At 48.5% G+C, this 13,358-nt stretch overlaps 1 long non-coding RNA gene across 1 annotated transcript; it reads left to right on the forward strand.

Moving 5' to 3' along the window:
- The first annotated feature begins 79 nt into the window (after positions 1–79).
- On the forward strand, positions 80–13,001 carry LOC141212381 (uncharacterized). Its single transcript, XR_012282154.1, has 3 exons — positions 80–357; positions 4,807–4,884; positions 12,565–13,001. It is a non-coding gene; the product is annotated as an uncharacterized lncRNA (long non-coding RNA).
- The last annotated feature ends 357 nt before the right edge of the window (positions 13,002–13,358 follow it).

Consider the following 13,358-nt stretch of genomic DNA (forward strand, 5'->3'; position numbering starts at 1 on the left):
GTGGTGACGTCACCGCCATGTGATCAGGGGGCGGAGCTCAGGAGAGAAGTGGTGAAGGACCTGTGGTGACGTCGCCGCCATGTGATCAGGGGGCGGGGCTTCGGTTGGTGATTGGCTCCGCAGTGTTTCCTCACAGACTGTAATGAGTCTATAATCTATAGGCAGCGTCTAGATTGGAGTTGATTTCTGGAGGGGGAGGAGTGATTTCATTCTATCATGACGTCACCGGAAGGGGCGGGGCCTTCTCAGTCCAGTGGACACTATCCATCGTGCAGCTGCAGCAGTGCACATTGTGCCGGGACAGGAGGATGGTGATGAGGAGGAGCTCGTGTTCAGCCGTCTGCTGTGAGGACTAAGGTGGGGAGAACTGACCATGTGAATAAATGTTGTAGAGGCATAAAGGGGTCAGCGTTGGTGGTGTGAGGAGGCATCCAAGGGGCAGGTGTGAGGGGGCATGGGGTATGTAGAGGGGCATCCAGGGGGCTGGTGTGAGGGGGCATGGGGTATGTAGAGGGGCATCCAGGGGGCTGTGTGGGTGGTGTGAGGGGTTATGTAGAGGGGCAACCAGGGGGCTGTGTGGGTGGTGTGAGGGGGCATGGGGTATGTAGAGGGGCATCCAGGGGGCTGGTGTGAGGGGGCATGGGGTATGTAGAGGGGCAACCAGAGGGCTGTGTGGGTGGTGTGATGGGGTATGTAGAGGGGCATCCAGGGGGCTGTGTGGCTGGTGTGAGGGGGTATGTAGAGGGGCATCCAAGGTGCTGTGTGGCTGGGGTGAGGGGGCATGGGGTATGTAGAGGGGCATCAAGGGGGCTGTGAGGGGGTATGTAGAGGGGCATCAAGGGGGCTGTGAGGGGGTATGTAGAGGGGCATCAAGGGGGCTGTGAGGGGGTATGTAGAGGGGCATCCAGGGGGCTGTGTGGCTGGTGTGAGGGGGTATGTAGAGGGGCATCCAGGGGGCTGTGTGGCTGGTGTGAGGGGGTATGTAGAGGGGCATCCAGGGGGCTGTATGGCTGGTGTGAGGTGGTATGCAGAGGGGCATCCAGGGGGCTGTGTGGCTGGTGTGAGGGGGTATGCAGAGGGGCATCCAGGGGGCTGTGTGGCTGGTGTGAGGGGGTATGTAGAGGGGCATCCAAGGTGCTGTGTGGCTGGTGTGAGGGGGTATGTAGAGGGGCATCCAAGGTGCTGTGTGGGTGGTGTGAGGGGGGTATGTAGAGGGGCAACCAGGGGGCTGTGTGGGTGGTGTGATGGGGTATGTAGAGGGGCATCCAGGGGGCTGTGTGGCTGGTGTGAGGGGGCATGGGGTATGTAGAGGGGCATCAAGGGGGCTGTGAGGGGGTATGTAGAGGGGCATCAAGGGGGCTGTGAGGGGGTATGTAGAGGGGCATCAAGGGGGCTGTGAGGGGGTATGTAGAGGGGCATCCAGGGGGCTGTGTGACTGGTGTGAGGGGGTATGTAGAGGGGCATCCAGGGGGCTGTGTGGCTGGTGTGAGGGGGTATGTAGAGGGGCATGCAGGGGGCTGTGTGGCTGGTGTGAGGGGGTATGTAGAGGGGCATCCAGGGGGCTGTGTGGCTGGTGTGAGGGGGTATGTAGAGGGGCATCCAGGGGGCTGTGTGGCTGGTGTGAGGGGGCATGGGGTATGTAGAGGGGCATCCAGGGGGCTGTGTGGCTGGTGTGAGGGGGTATGTAGAGGGGCATCCAGGGGGCTGTGTGGCTGGTGTGAGGGGGCATGGGTATGTAGAGGGGCATCCAGGGGGCTGTGTGGCTGGTGTGATGGGGTATGTGGAGGGCATACAGGGGGCTGTATGGCTGGTGTGATGGGGCATCCAGGGGGCTGTATGGCTGGTGTGAGGGGGCATGGGGTATGTAGAGGGGCATCCAGGGGGCTGTATGGCTGGTGTGAGGGGGCATGGGGTATGTAGAGGGGCATCCAGGGGGCTGTGTGGCTGGTGTGAGGGGGCATGGGGTATGTAGAGGGGCATCCAGGGGGCCTTATGGCTGGTGTGAGTGGGCATGGGGTATGTAGAAGGGCATCCAGGAGGCTGTGTGGCTGGTGTGAGGGGGCATGGGGTATGTAGAGGGGCATCCAGGGGGCTGTGTGGCTGGTGTGAGGGGGCATATAGAGGGGCATCCAGGGGGCTGTGTGGCTGGTGTGAGGGGGCATGTAGAGGGGCATCCAGGGGGCTGTGTGGCTGGTGTGAGGGGGCATGTAGAGGGGCATCCAGGGGGCTGTGTGGCTGGTGTGAGGGGGCATGTAGAGGGGCATCCAGGGGGCTGTGTGGCTGGTGTGAGGGGCATCCAGGGGGCTGTGTGGCTGGTGTGAGGGGGCATGTAGAGGGGCATCCAGGGGGCTGTGGGGCTGGTGTGAGGGAGCATGTAGAGGGGCATCCAGGGGGCTGTGTGGCTGGTGTGAGGGGGCATGTAGAGGGGCATCCAGGGGGCTGTGTGGCTGGTGTGAGGGGGTATGTAGAGGGGCATCCAGGGGGCTGTGTGGCTGGTGTGAGGGGGTATGTAGAGGGGCATCCAGGGGGCTGTGTGGGTGGTGTGAGGGGGTATGTAGAGGGGCATCCAGGGGGCTGTGTGGGTGGTGTGAGGGGGTAAGTAGAGGGGCATTCAGGGGGCTGCGTGGTTGGTGTGAGGAGGCATGGGCTGTGCGTGTACAGGGGCATCCAAGGGTCTGCGTGGCTGGTGTGAGGGGGCATGGGCTGTGCATGTAGAGGGGCATCCAAGGGTCTGCGTGGTTGGTGTGAGGAGGCATGGTCTGTGCATGTAGAGGGGCATCCAAGGGCCTGCGTGGCTGGTGTGAGGGGGCATGGGTTGTGCATGATGTACAGGGGCATCCAAGGGCCTGGGTGGTTGGTGTGAGGAGGCATGGGCTGTGACTTACAGGATCCATCGGTCGTGGTCTGTGACGTCTTGTAGATGTGATCGGAGCCTTAGTTACAGGATCCATTGGTCGTGGTCTGTGACGTCTTTTAGATGTGATCGGAGCCTTAGTTACAAAATCCATCGGTCGTGGTCGGTGCCGTCTTATAGATGTGATCGGAGCCTTAGTTACAGGATCCATCGGTCGTGGTTGGTGACGTCTTGTAGATGTGATCGGAGCCTTAGTTACAGGATCCATCGGTCGTGGTCTGTGACGTCTTTTAGATGTGATCGGAGCCTTAGTTACAAAATCCATCGGTCGTGGTCGGTGCCGTCTTGTAGATGTGATCGGAGCTTTAGTTACAGAATCCATCGGTCGTGGTCGGTGACGTCTTGTAGATGTGATCGGAGCCTTAGTTACAGGATCCATCGGTCGTTGTTGTTGACGTCTTGTAGATTTGATCGAAGCCTTAGTTACAGGATCTGTCGGTCGTTGTTGGTGACGTCTTATAGATGTGATTGGAGCCTTAGTTACAGGATCCATCGGTCGTGGTCGGTGACGTCTTGTAGATGTGATCGGAGCCTTAGTTACAGGATCCGTCGGACGTGATCGGTGACATCTTGTAGGTGTGATCGGAGCCTTAGTTACAGGATCCATCGGTCGTGGTCGGTGTCGTCTTGTAGATGTGATTGGAGCCTTAGTTACAGGATCCATCGGTTGTGATCAGTGACGTCTTGTAGATGTGATCGGAGCCTTAGTTACAGGCTCCATCTGTCGTTGGTGACGTCTTGTAGATGTGATTGGAGCCTTAGTTACAGGATCCATCGGTCGTGGTCGGTGACGTCTTGTAGATGTGATTGGAGCCTTAGTTACAGGATCCATCGGTCGTGTTTGATGTCTTCTTGTAGATGTGATCGGAGCCTTAGTTACAGGATCCATCGGTCGTGGTCGGTGACGTCTTGTAGATGTGATTGGAACCTTAGTTACAGGATCCATCTCTTGTGGTCGGTGACATCTTGTAGATGTGATCGAAGCCTTAGTTACTGGATCCATTGGTCGTTGTCGGTGACGTCTTGTAGATGTGATCACAGCCTTAGTTACAGGATCCATCGCTTGTGGTCGGTGACATCTTGTAGATGTGATCGGAGCCTTAGTTACAGGATCCATTGGTCGTGGTTGGTGACGTCTTGTAGATGTGATCGGAGCCTTAGTTTCAGGATCCATCGGTTGTGGTCGGTGACGTCTTGTAGATGTGATCGGAGCTTTTGTTATAGGATCCATCGGTCATGGTTGGTGACCTCTTGTAGATGTGATCAGAGCCTTAGTTACAGGATCCATCGGTCGTGGTCGGTGACGTCTTGTAGATGTGATCGGAGCCTTAGTTACAGGATCCATCGGTCGTGGTCGGTGATAGCCCTTCGAAGAAGAGCTAATTTGGATTGAGATAATTAGCTCTAAATCTGGCTGCCATTTTTGGTTCAAATTAGATAAATAGAATCAATACGATGCATCAGAGAAAAGAGAATAACAAACAACCAGTGTCTGAGTGTACAATTATACCTGAGTCTCAGAAGCACAGTCACATATCTTTATTACAACAACAGAGAAGGGGAAGGTCTTTACAGGCTTTACATTACCTCATGCTGCAGATATTTTAATTGGGGAAAGAAAGCATTTTAATTGAAAATAACAAAATTGTAATTATGGAAACTATCTGCAGATGTCCTTGAAACTAAAACTCTCTCTATCCAGTTAACTGTACTTAAAAAAACAGAGGAAATTGTAACAGAAACACAGCGCTACACCCTGTGTTATCGCTTTTTTGAATAACACTTATAAAACTAATATTAAAATTATCAAATATATAGGTAGATTTGTGTAAAATAATAATCAAAGTAGAAATATTTACCACAACAATTCCTCCCTTTTTTATTATTTACAGATAATTTATCCATCAGCTACTTCCCCATGCTATGGGATCCTGCAGGGGACAGATCCCGTTCACTGAGAGATACAGTGGGTACGGAAAGTATTCAGACCCCTTTAAATTTTTCACTCTGTTTCATTGCAGCCATTTGGTAAATTCTAAAAAGTTCATTTTTTTTCTCATTAAAGTGCACTCTGCACCCCATCTTGACTGAAAAAAAACTGAAATGTAGAAATTTTTGCAAATTTATTAAAAAAGAAAAACTGAAATATCACATGATCATAAGTATTCAGACCCTTTGGTCAGACACTCATATTTAAGTCACATGCTGTCCATTCCCTTGTGATTCTCCTTGAGATGGTTCTACTCCTTCATTGGAGTCTAGCTGTGTTTCATTAAACTGATAGGACTTGATTTGGAAAGGCACACACCTGTCTATATAAGACCTCACAGCTCACAGTGCATGTCAGACCAAATGAGAATCATGAGCTTAATGGAACTGCCTGGCCAAGGTTACAAAAGAATTTCTGCATTACACAAGGTTCCTAAGAGCACAGTGGCCTCCATAATCCTTAAATGGAAGACGTTTGGGACCACCAGAAGTCTTTCTAGATCTGGCCGTCCACCCAAACTGAGCAATCGTGGGAGAGGAGCATTGGTGAGAGAGGTAAAGAAGAACCCCAAGATCCCTGTGGCTAAGCTCCAGAGATGCAGTAGGGAGATTGGAGAAAGCTCCACAAAGTCAACGATCACTGCAGCCCTCCACCAGTCGGTCCTTTATGGCGGAGTGGCCCAACGGAAGCCTCTCCTCAGTGCAAGACATATGAAAGCCCGCATAGAGTTTGCTCAAAAGCACATGAAGGACTCCCAGACTATGAGAAATAAGATTGTGTGGTCTGAAGAGATGAAGATAGAACTTTTTGGTGATAATTCTAAGCGGTATGTGTGGAGAAAACCAGGCACTGCTCATCACATGCCCAATACAATCCCAACAGTGAAACATGGTGGTGGCAGCATCATGCTTTGGGGGGGTGTTTCAGCTGCAGGGACAGGACGACTGGTTGCAATTGAAGGAAACATGAATGCAGCCAAGTACAGAGAGATCCTGGATGAAAACCTCTTCTAGAGTACTCTGAACCTCAGACTTGGCCGAAGGTTCACCTTCCAACAAGACAATGACCCTAAGCACACAGCTAAAATAACAAAGGAGTGGCTTCAGAACAACTCTATGACCATTCTTGACTGGCCCAGCCAGAGCTCTGGCTATGGGTATTATTATTTCTATTGTAACCCTAATGTTGGTGCATACTTCCTACTGAGGCTGTTAAATCTTACCCAAATGTACAGGGTGGTATCTTGATGGTATGGTGTGGTTAATGGGGTACAAAGATAGTGGGGCCATTCTTCATCAATGGAATCCTCAATGCCACTGGATATCTGAAATTGCTCCATGATGATGTGTTGCCCTCTTTATGCACTGAAGATGGCACGTTCCCTGAGTTTTTCCAACAAGATGGTGCACCACCACATTATGAGTGTCAGATCCAAGAATTCCTACATGACCAGTTTCCTGGAAAGTGGATTGGTCATCGTGGGCCAGTTGAATGGTCACCAAGGTCTCCCGATCTGACACCCTTAGACTTTTATCTTTGTTTTCATCTAAAGGCAATTGTCTATGCTGTGAAGATACGAGATGTGCAGCATCTGAAACAACAGATACTGGAAGCCTGTTCTAGCATTTCTTCTGTGGTGTTGCTATCAGTGTGTCAAGAGTGGGAGAATAGGGTTGCATTGACAATCCAAGACAATGGGCAGCACTTTGAACACATTTTATAAGTGGTCATAAACTTGTAAAAAACTCATGAAAGAATAAAGTTATGTTAAAACCAAGCACACCGTCTGATATCGGACATATATGGTCTAATTAACACTCCCCGGGGGGATCCACCTCCTAAACACTCATACATGACTAAGTGGGAGAGGTTTCTGGGAAAGGAACTAACACCGCGGTGTTGGCAGTCCATCTGGGATAAAGCATCCAAAACCTCTCTTTGCACTTTGTACAAGGAGAACCAATTATAAATTAATGATGTTTTAGGATCATACCCCTGAACTATTACACAAATTAAACCCCTCTGTCCCGGATGGATGCTGGCGCTGCGGAGCTGCTAAGGGGTCCCTTATCCACATTTTCTGGACATGCCCGATCCTGACCCCATTATGGGGAAATGTCAGATCCCTCCTGCGGGAAGTATTGTTCACTGAAATCCCTCTAGACCCGGCTATATATTTATTAAATGTTACTCCAAGAGGGATGGGTAAAAAGTCCTCAAAGCTGCTTCTACACATCCTAACAGCAGCTAGATGCCTCATAGCTCTTCATTGGAAAAAAACGCCCCCCCCCCCCTCTAATAGAGATCTACTAAGTAGAATTGTGGATATACGAAGAATGGAACACCTGACGGCAGTAATAAACGCCAAATTAGATGTATTCAATAAGGTGTGGGGACCATGGGACTATTACTGGGCCTAATTTAATACCTGATATTTGTTCAAGGAAAGGAGAACAGAGTTTACTGCTGAAATCTTCCAGTATTTTGCCTTATTACCCTTCCCCTTCCCCCTGTTGTTTTCCTGTCTGTGTCATAAAGGTTAGTAGTGTTTCTGAAATTGTAAACCAATATAGATTATAGCAAATGATTGAGTAAGCGAGCAGCTCCTACAGTTACACCAACTATGGAAATATTCAGCTCCTCGTATAATAGTGCATGGACTAAACACTGTTTATTAGGAGTCTGCAAGTAGAACGCAGATAAGTGTATGATCCATAGCGGATTTCCAACATGCTCTATTAATTTCAGTTTATGCCTTATTTCTTTGGTTCTATTGTTAAGCTTATACATTTTCAATAAAATTTACAGTATTAAAAAAAACAACTAAGCACACCATTGTTTTTCTTATGAAATTCTCAATAAGTTTGATGTGTCACATGACCCTCTTCCCATTGAAAAAAAATAAAGTTTGATCCAAAATGGCCGAATTCAAAATGACCGCCATGGTCACCACCCATCTGGAAAAGTTTCCCCCTCCCATATACTAATGTGCCACAAACAGGAAGTTGATATCACCAACCATTCCCATTTAACTTGGGTGTATCCATATAAATGGCCCACCCTGTAGTAACTCATACACATATATATTTACCTGTGTTATCCATATTGGATATATTGGGGCCCCCTGTATATGGACATGGTGTCGCTTGACTTGATCCATTTTTCCCATGCTTTGTTGTTTCTACTATATACTTTACACTATTGTCATTTTAATAAGAATATTTTCTAATAAAATCTATTTTATGCCATAATTACTCATGTTTCTCCTTTACGATATCTTGCTGTTTGAGTTGGCTTCTTTGTGATTTGGGCCCGGCCTTGCTTTAACGGTTCCTTATTCCACTTTGTATACAATATGTTGGTCTTTTTTTGTTTAGAAATATGGGGACATGGTTGTCCCTGGGTGAGTGTGGGGTGCTGTAGTTTGGGCCGTATGCTGTGGAAGTCTTTACTCACTTTCATCCTTGGTTCAGACGGGTTCAGATCTTCTGCGCTTTGAATAAAAGACGACACAGTTCTTTAAAAACAAAACAGTCCAGTTTACTTGTTCAGCACGGCCTTAGAAACAGGGGATTACAGGTACAACACTTGTTGCAAAACATGGCATTCACAGATGGTAAAACACAGTCTTAATCCCCACACGGTGCTAATCACGGTGTGACTCGGACCTAGGGGAAACTGCCTCTGGACTTTCTCGTGGAGAAGTTCCTGCTTCACTCCACGGCTCCCAATACCTAACTCTAGCAGGGACTACCTTGCTCCTGAGGCTCCCTAGTCCAGGCACGTCCGTTACTGCCTATCGCCTGGAAGAGGCCAGGATCCACAAATTGACCTTTAGAGTATAGATTATACTGTGGTGTGGTGTGCCCGTTCCTTTTAATCTTCCTGGTTTCTCCCACATACACGGTTCTCTCTTCTTCTCTGTCCTTCCTCACTCACTGCTACTTCTTAAATAACCAAGATGGCCAAATCTCACTCCCAGAGATCCCTCAGTCTCTAGCTTGTCACTGAGGACAGCCCCGAAACTAGTTAACCCTGTGTCCCACTGACATAAGGGTACTGTAGTATCAAACAGTACCTCTCCTGCCATCTAATGCCCATACCTGAAAATAACACCTTTTCAGATGACTAAAACACGCATAGAATTACTAAAACAGTACAGTTCTACAGGGGAGTGGAGTAGACATCCCCCACACAACCCGCACAATATGACAGTGTATCAGAGGATATTGGGCTATGGGTGCATATCCAGTAGTTCTTAGGACAGTCTTTATAAACTGTCTCAAAGCAGGACTTGGTGATACTTATGAGTTTGTTGTCCCAGTCCTCTCCTCTTTTTTTACGTCATTGAGAGTTAGGGCAAGGGATGCAATTGCCATCAGAATGGTCCAAAGGGGCAGGGTCATCATCTTTGCTGCTGCCGGGGATCAAGACCATTTTCCAGTGGCTGGCATTGATCCAAGTATCTTTGCCTTGGAGGTTGACAGAAATAGCAGTGGTCAGTACTTAAAATGGCTCACTGTATCTGGGTTCATTAGTCTCCTCATATGTCTCTTGACCACGACCCAGTCTCCTGGTACCAGTGTGTGTGCCATTTATACAGTTGAGGTCTGGGATGGAGGAAAAAACACGGTTGTGAGTAACAGTCAGATGTTTGTGCAACTCCACGACATATTCAGTGAGTGACCTGTATGAGATCGGCAGCTGCTGCTGGAAATACAAGATCCCGACCGACTAGGGAACACCTTTTATGAGTAAGGTGATGAGGGAGTTCCGCAAGGTCCTACAAATCTCCCAACTGAGAACTTCAGTGTACCATTCTCAGACAGATGGCCTGGTGGAAAGATTTAATAAAACATTGAAGAGTATGCTAAGGAAGGCCATAGAACAGGATGGTAGAGACTGGGACTGTCTCTTACAGTATCTGTTGTTCTCCATCCGAGATGTTCCACAGTCATCTACGAGGTTCTCGCCATTCGAACTTCTGTATGGCCGACATCCACGAGATCTCCTGGATATAGCCAAGAAAACCAGGGAAGCTGAGGTCACGCCCCACAGAAGCATCATCGAGCATGTGACACTGATGCAGCAGAGGACCGAGAAGGTGATGCCCATCGTAAAAGGTCATCTCTTGCAGGCACAAGAAGCTCAGGCCAGGTTCTACAACCGGTCAGCCAGAGTGAGGAAATTCAGTACCAGAGACCAAGTGCTCGTGTTAATTCCTACTGTAGAGAGTAAGTTCTTGGCCAAATGGCAAGGGCTGTATGAGGTGGTGGAGAAGCTTGGTTATGTGAAATACAAGGTTCATCAACCAGGACGACGTAAGCAGTACCAGATATACCACTTCAACTTCATCAAGCCGTGGCAAGACAGGGAGGCTGTGGAAGCTCTAAGCTTGCTGGGCAAGCCTGAAGGTGACGTTGGAGGAGTCGCAATAGCGGAAACACTAACGAAGGCCCACAAACAGCAGTGTCGGGAGTTATTGCAGAAGAACCGGGATCTGTTATCGGAATTTCCGGGCTGCACAAGGGTCATAGAACACAAGGTTCTGACAGAGCCACCTGTGCGGGTGAACTTGAAGCCCTATCTGATTCCTGAGGCCCAACGAGAGTTGATCTCCAAAGAGGTGGCTGGTACGCTGAAACTCGGTGTCATTGAAGAATCCAAGAGCGGTTGGTCGAGCCCGATCATCTTGGTCCCAAAGCCCGATGGTGAGTGGAGATTTTGCAACGACTATCGGAAGTTGAATGAAGTCTCCAAATTCGATGAATATCCCATGCCACGCGTCGACGAGCTGATCGAGAGGCTTGGGACAGCAAGGTACATAACCACCTTGGATTTGATGAAGGGATATTGCAGATCCCCATGGCACAGGGAGCCAAGGAGAAGACTATGTTTTCCACGCCGGATGGATGCTTCCAGTATATCCAGATGCTGTTTGGACTGCAAGGGGCCCCTGCAACCTTCCAGAGAGTTATGGATTGAATTCTTGCACCCCATAAACAATACGCTGCGGCATACCTGGACAATATTGTTATCGTCAGCTTGGACTGGCAGAGTCATCTGGAAAAAGTCCAGGTGGTGTTTGAAGGCGGGGTTTTGAATAAACCCGAAGAAATGTGCTATGGGGAAAGAAGAAGCCAAATACCTAGGTTATGTCGTTGGTAGAGGTGAGATCAAACCCCAAATCAGTAAAGTAGAGGCAATCTAAACCTGGCCGAGACCCCTGTCAGAAAAACAGGTTAGAGCCTTCCTGGGGATCGTGGGATACTACAGAAGGTTCATCCCAAACTTCGCCATGATGGCCATACCCCTGAATGACCTTCTTAAGGGGACAAAATCAGCCATGGACTGCAAAGGCGGAGACGACCTTTAAAGAAATGAAAGTGGGTCTGTGTAGGCAACCGGTCATTGTTGCCTCTGACTTCAAGAGAGTTTTTACTCCAGACAGATGCCTCAGATGTGGGTTTAGGAGCTGTCCTTTCCCAAGAGATACACGGGGAGGAGCACCCTGTCCTCTACCTGAGTAGGAAGCTGTCCTCCTGCGAGAAAAATTATGCGGTCATAGAGTTAGGAGTGCTTGACCATAAAGTGGGTGGTGTAAACGTTGTGGTACTATCTGCTAGGTCGAAAATTTAGACTGGTATCCGACCAAGCCTCACTCAGATGAGGGAAACAAAAAGGAAAAATGCCAAGGTCACCCGCTGGTTTTTAGCCCTACAGTATTTCAACGATCATGTAGAACATAGAGCAGGGAAGCTACATGGTAATGCTGATGCCCTCTCGAGAATCCCCTGTCTAGTGGTAGAAGGTGCCAAGCCCCACGGCTTTAGGCAGAGGGGGAGGTATGTAAGGTGGCTAATGGTCACATAATCTATGGGAAGTATGTGTCACAGAGATGGCTGGTCTCTGTGATGTAGCCCGGAGTGTTTCTCTAGTGTACCCACGCACTAAGAGGACTAATTGGTGCACCTGGGAGCCGGCTTACGGGTTGTTAGGAGAGAATGGACGGGTCCAACAACCCACATACCTCACCTCTGGGTGTGGTTAACAGCCTATAAAATGGAGGCTATTTGGCACATTGTCTGTGTGTTTGGAGGGAGAAGGCCTTCTGTGTGTGGTTGGCTCCTGACCGAGCCAGGATACTGGACATTACACAACCTTTGTGCCCACAGGACTGATTAAGCAGAGACCTGCTAAGGACACTTTACTTTGTTTGTCTGAACTAAAGGCTGTTTGTTTTCTTTTTCTTGCTTGTCTGTTTATGAAGCAATAAACCGACATGGACTCTTAAAGGAACATGCTCACTGTTCTCCTCCCTTCGCATCCAAGTGAGTAAAACCCCTATAAGAGGTAGACTTGCTGGTGTGTTTTGGATCATTGTCCTGCTGCATAACCCAAGTTTGCTTCAGCTTGAGGTCACAAACAGATGGCCGGACATTCTCCTTCTGGAATTTTTGGTAGACAGCAGAATTCATGGTTCCATTTATCACAGCAAGTCTTCCAGGTCCAGAAGTAGCAAAACAGCCCCAGACCATCACACTACCACCACCATATTTTACTGTTGGAATGATGTTACTTTTCTGAAATGCTGTGTTACTTCTACGCCAGATGTAATAGGACATACACCTTCTAAAATGTTACATTTTTGTCTCGTCAGGGCACAGAGTATTCTCCCAAAAGTCTTGGCGATCATCAAGATGTTTTCTGGCAAAACTGAAATGAGCCTTTATGTTCTTTTTTCTTAGCAATGGTTTTCGTCTTGGAACTCTGCCATGCATGCCATTTTTGCCCAGTCTCTTTCTAATGGTGGAGTGAACACTGACCTTAACTGAAGCAAGGTGTGGCAGTAATCAGCCCTGTGTGTGGCTAGAGAAATTGTACTCAGCTTCCCAAAGATGTTATAAACCACAGTTAACTTATGTTTTATGGGGGCAATCGCTTTTTCACACAGGGCCCTGTAGGTTTGGATTTCTTTGACCCTTAATAATAAAGATCTTCATTTGAAAACTTAATTTTGTGTTTACTTGTGTTATCTTTGTCTTTTATTTAAAATTGTTTTGTGATCTGAAACATTTAAGTTTGACAAACATGCAAAAAAAAAGAAATCAGGAAGGGGGCAAATACTTTTCACAAGACTGTAAAATTTTTTTGGACTAACTGCTATGTGTGGTGGAAAACAAACACTGGGGGTACATGGGGTGCAGGCTGTATATGGGCAGGGCATGTTGGGCTATACGCTGCATGTGGGGGATACATGGAGTGCAGGCTGTATATGGGGTGCTGCCTGTATGGGGAGTACATTGGGGTGGTGAGTAAATGAGGATGTTGGCTGTGTGGTGAATACATGGCACGTTGGCTGTGTGGGGGGTACATGGTGCGCTGGCTGTGTTGTGAGTACATGGCACGTTGGCTTCTCATGGGGTGCTGGCTACATAGGGTGTTAACTGGGTA

The sequence above is a fragment of the Phyllobates terribilis genome, unplaced genomic scaffold, assembly GCF_046119375.1.
Source record: "Phyllobates terribilis strain yellow unplaced genomic scaffold, ASM4611937v1 Scaffold_171__1_contigs__length_4068163, whole genome shotgun sequence".
NCBI lineage: Eukaryota > Metazoa > Chordata > Amphibia > Anura > Dendrobatidae > Phyllobates > Phyllobates terribilis.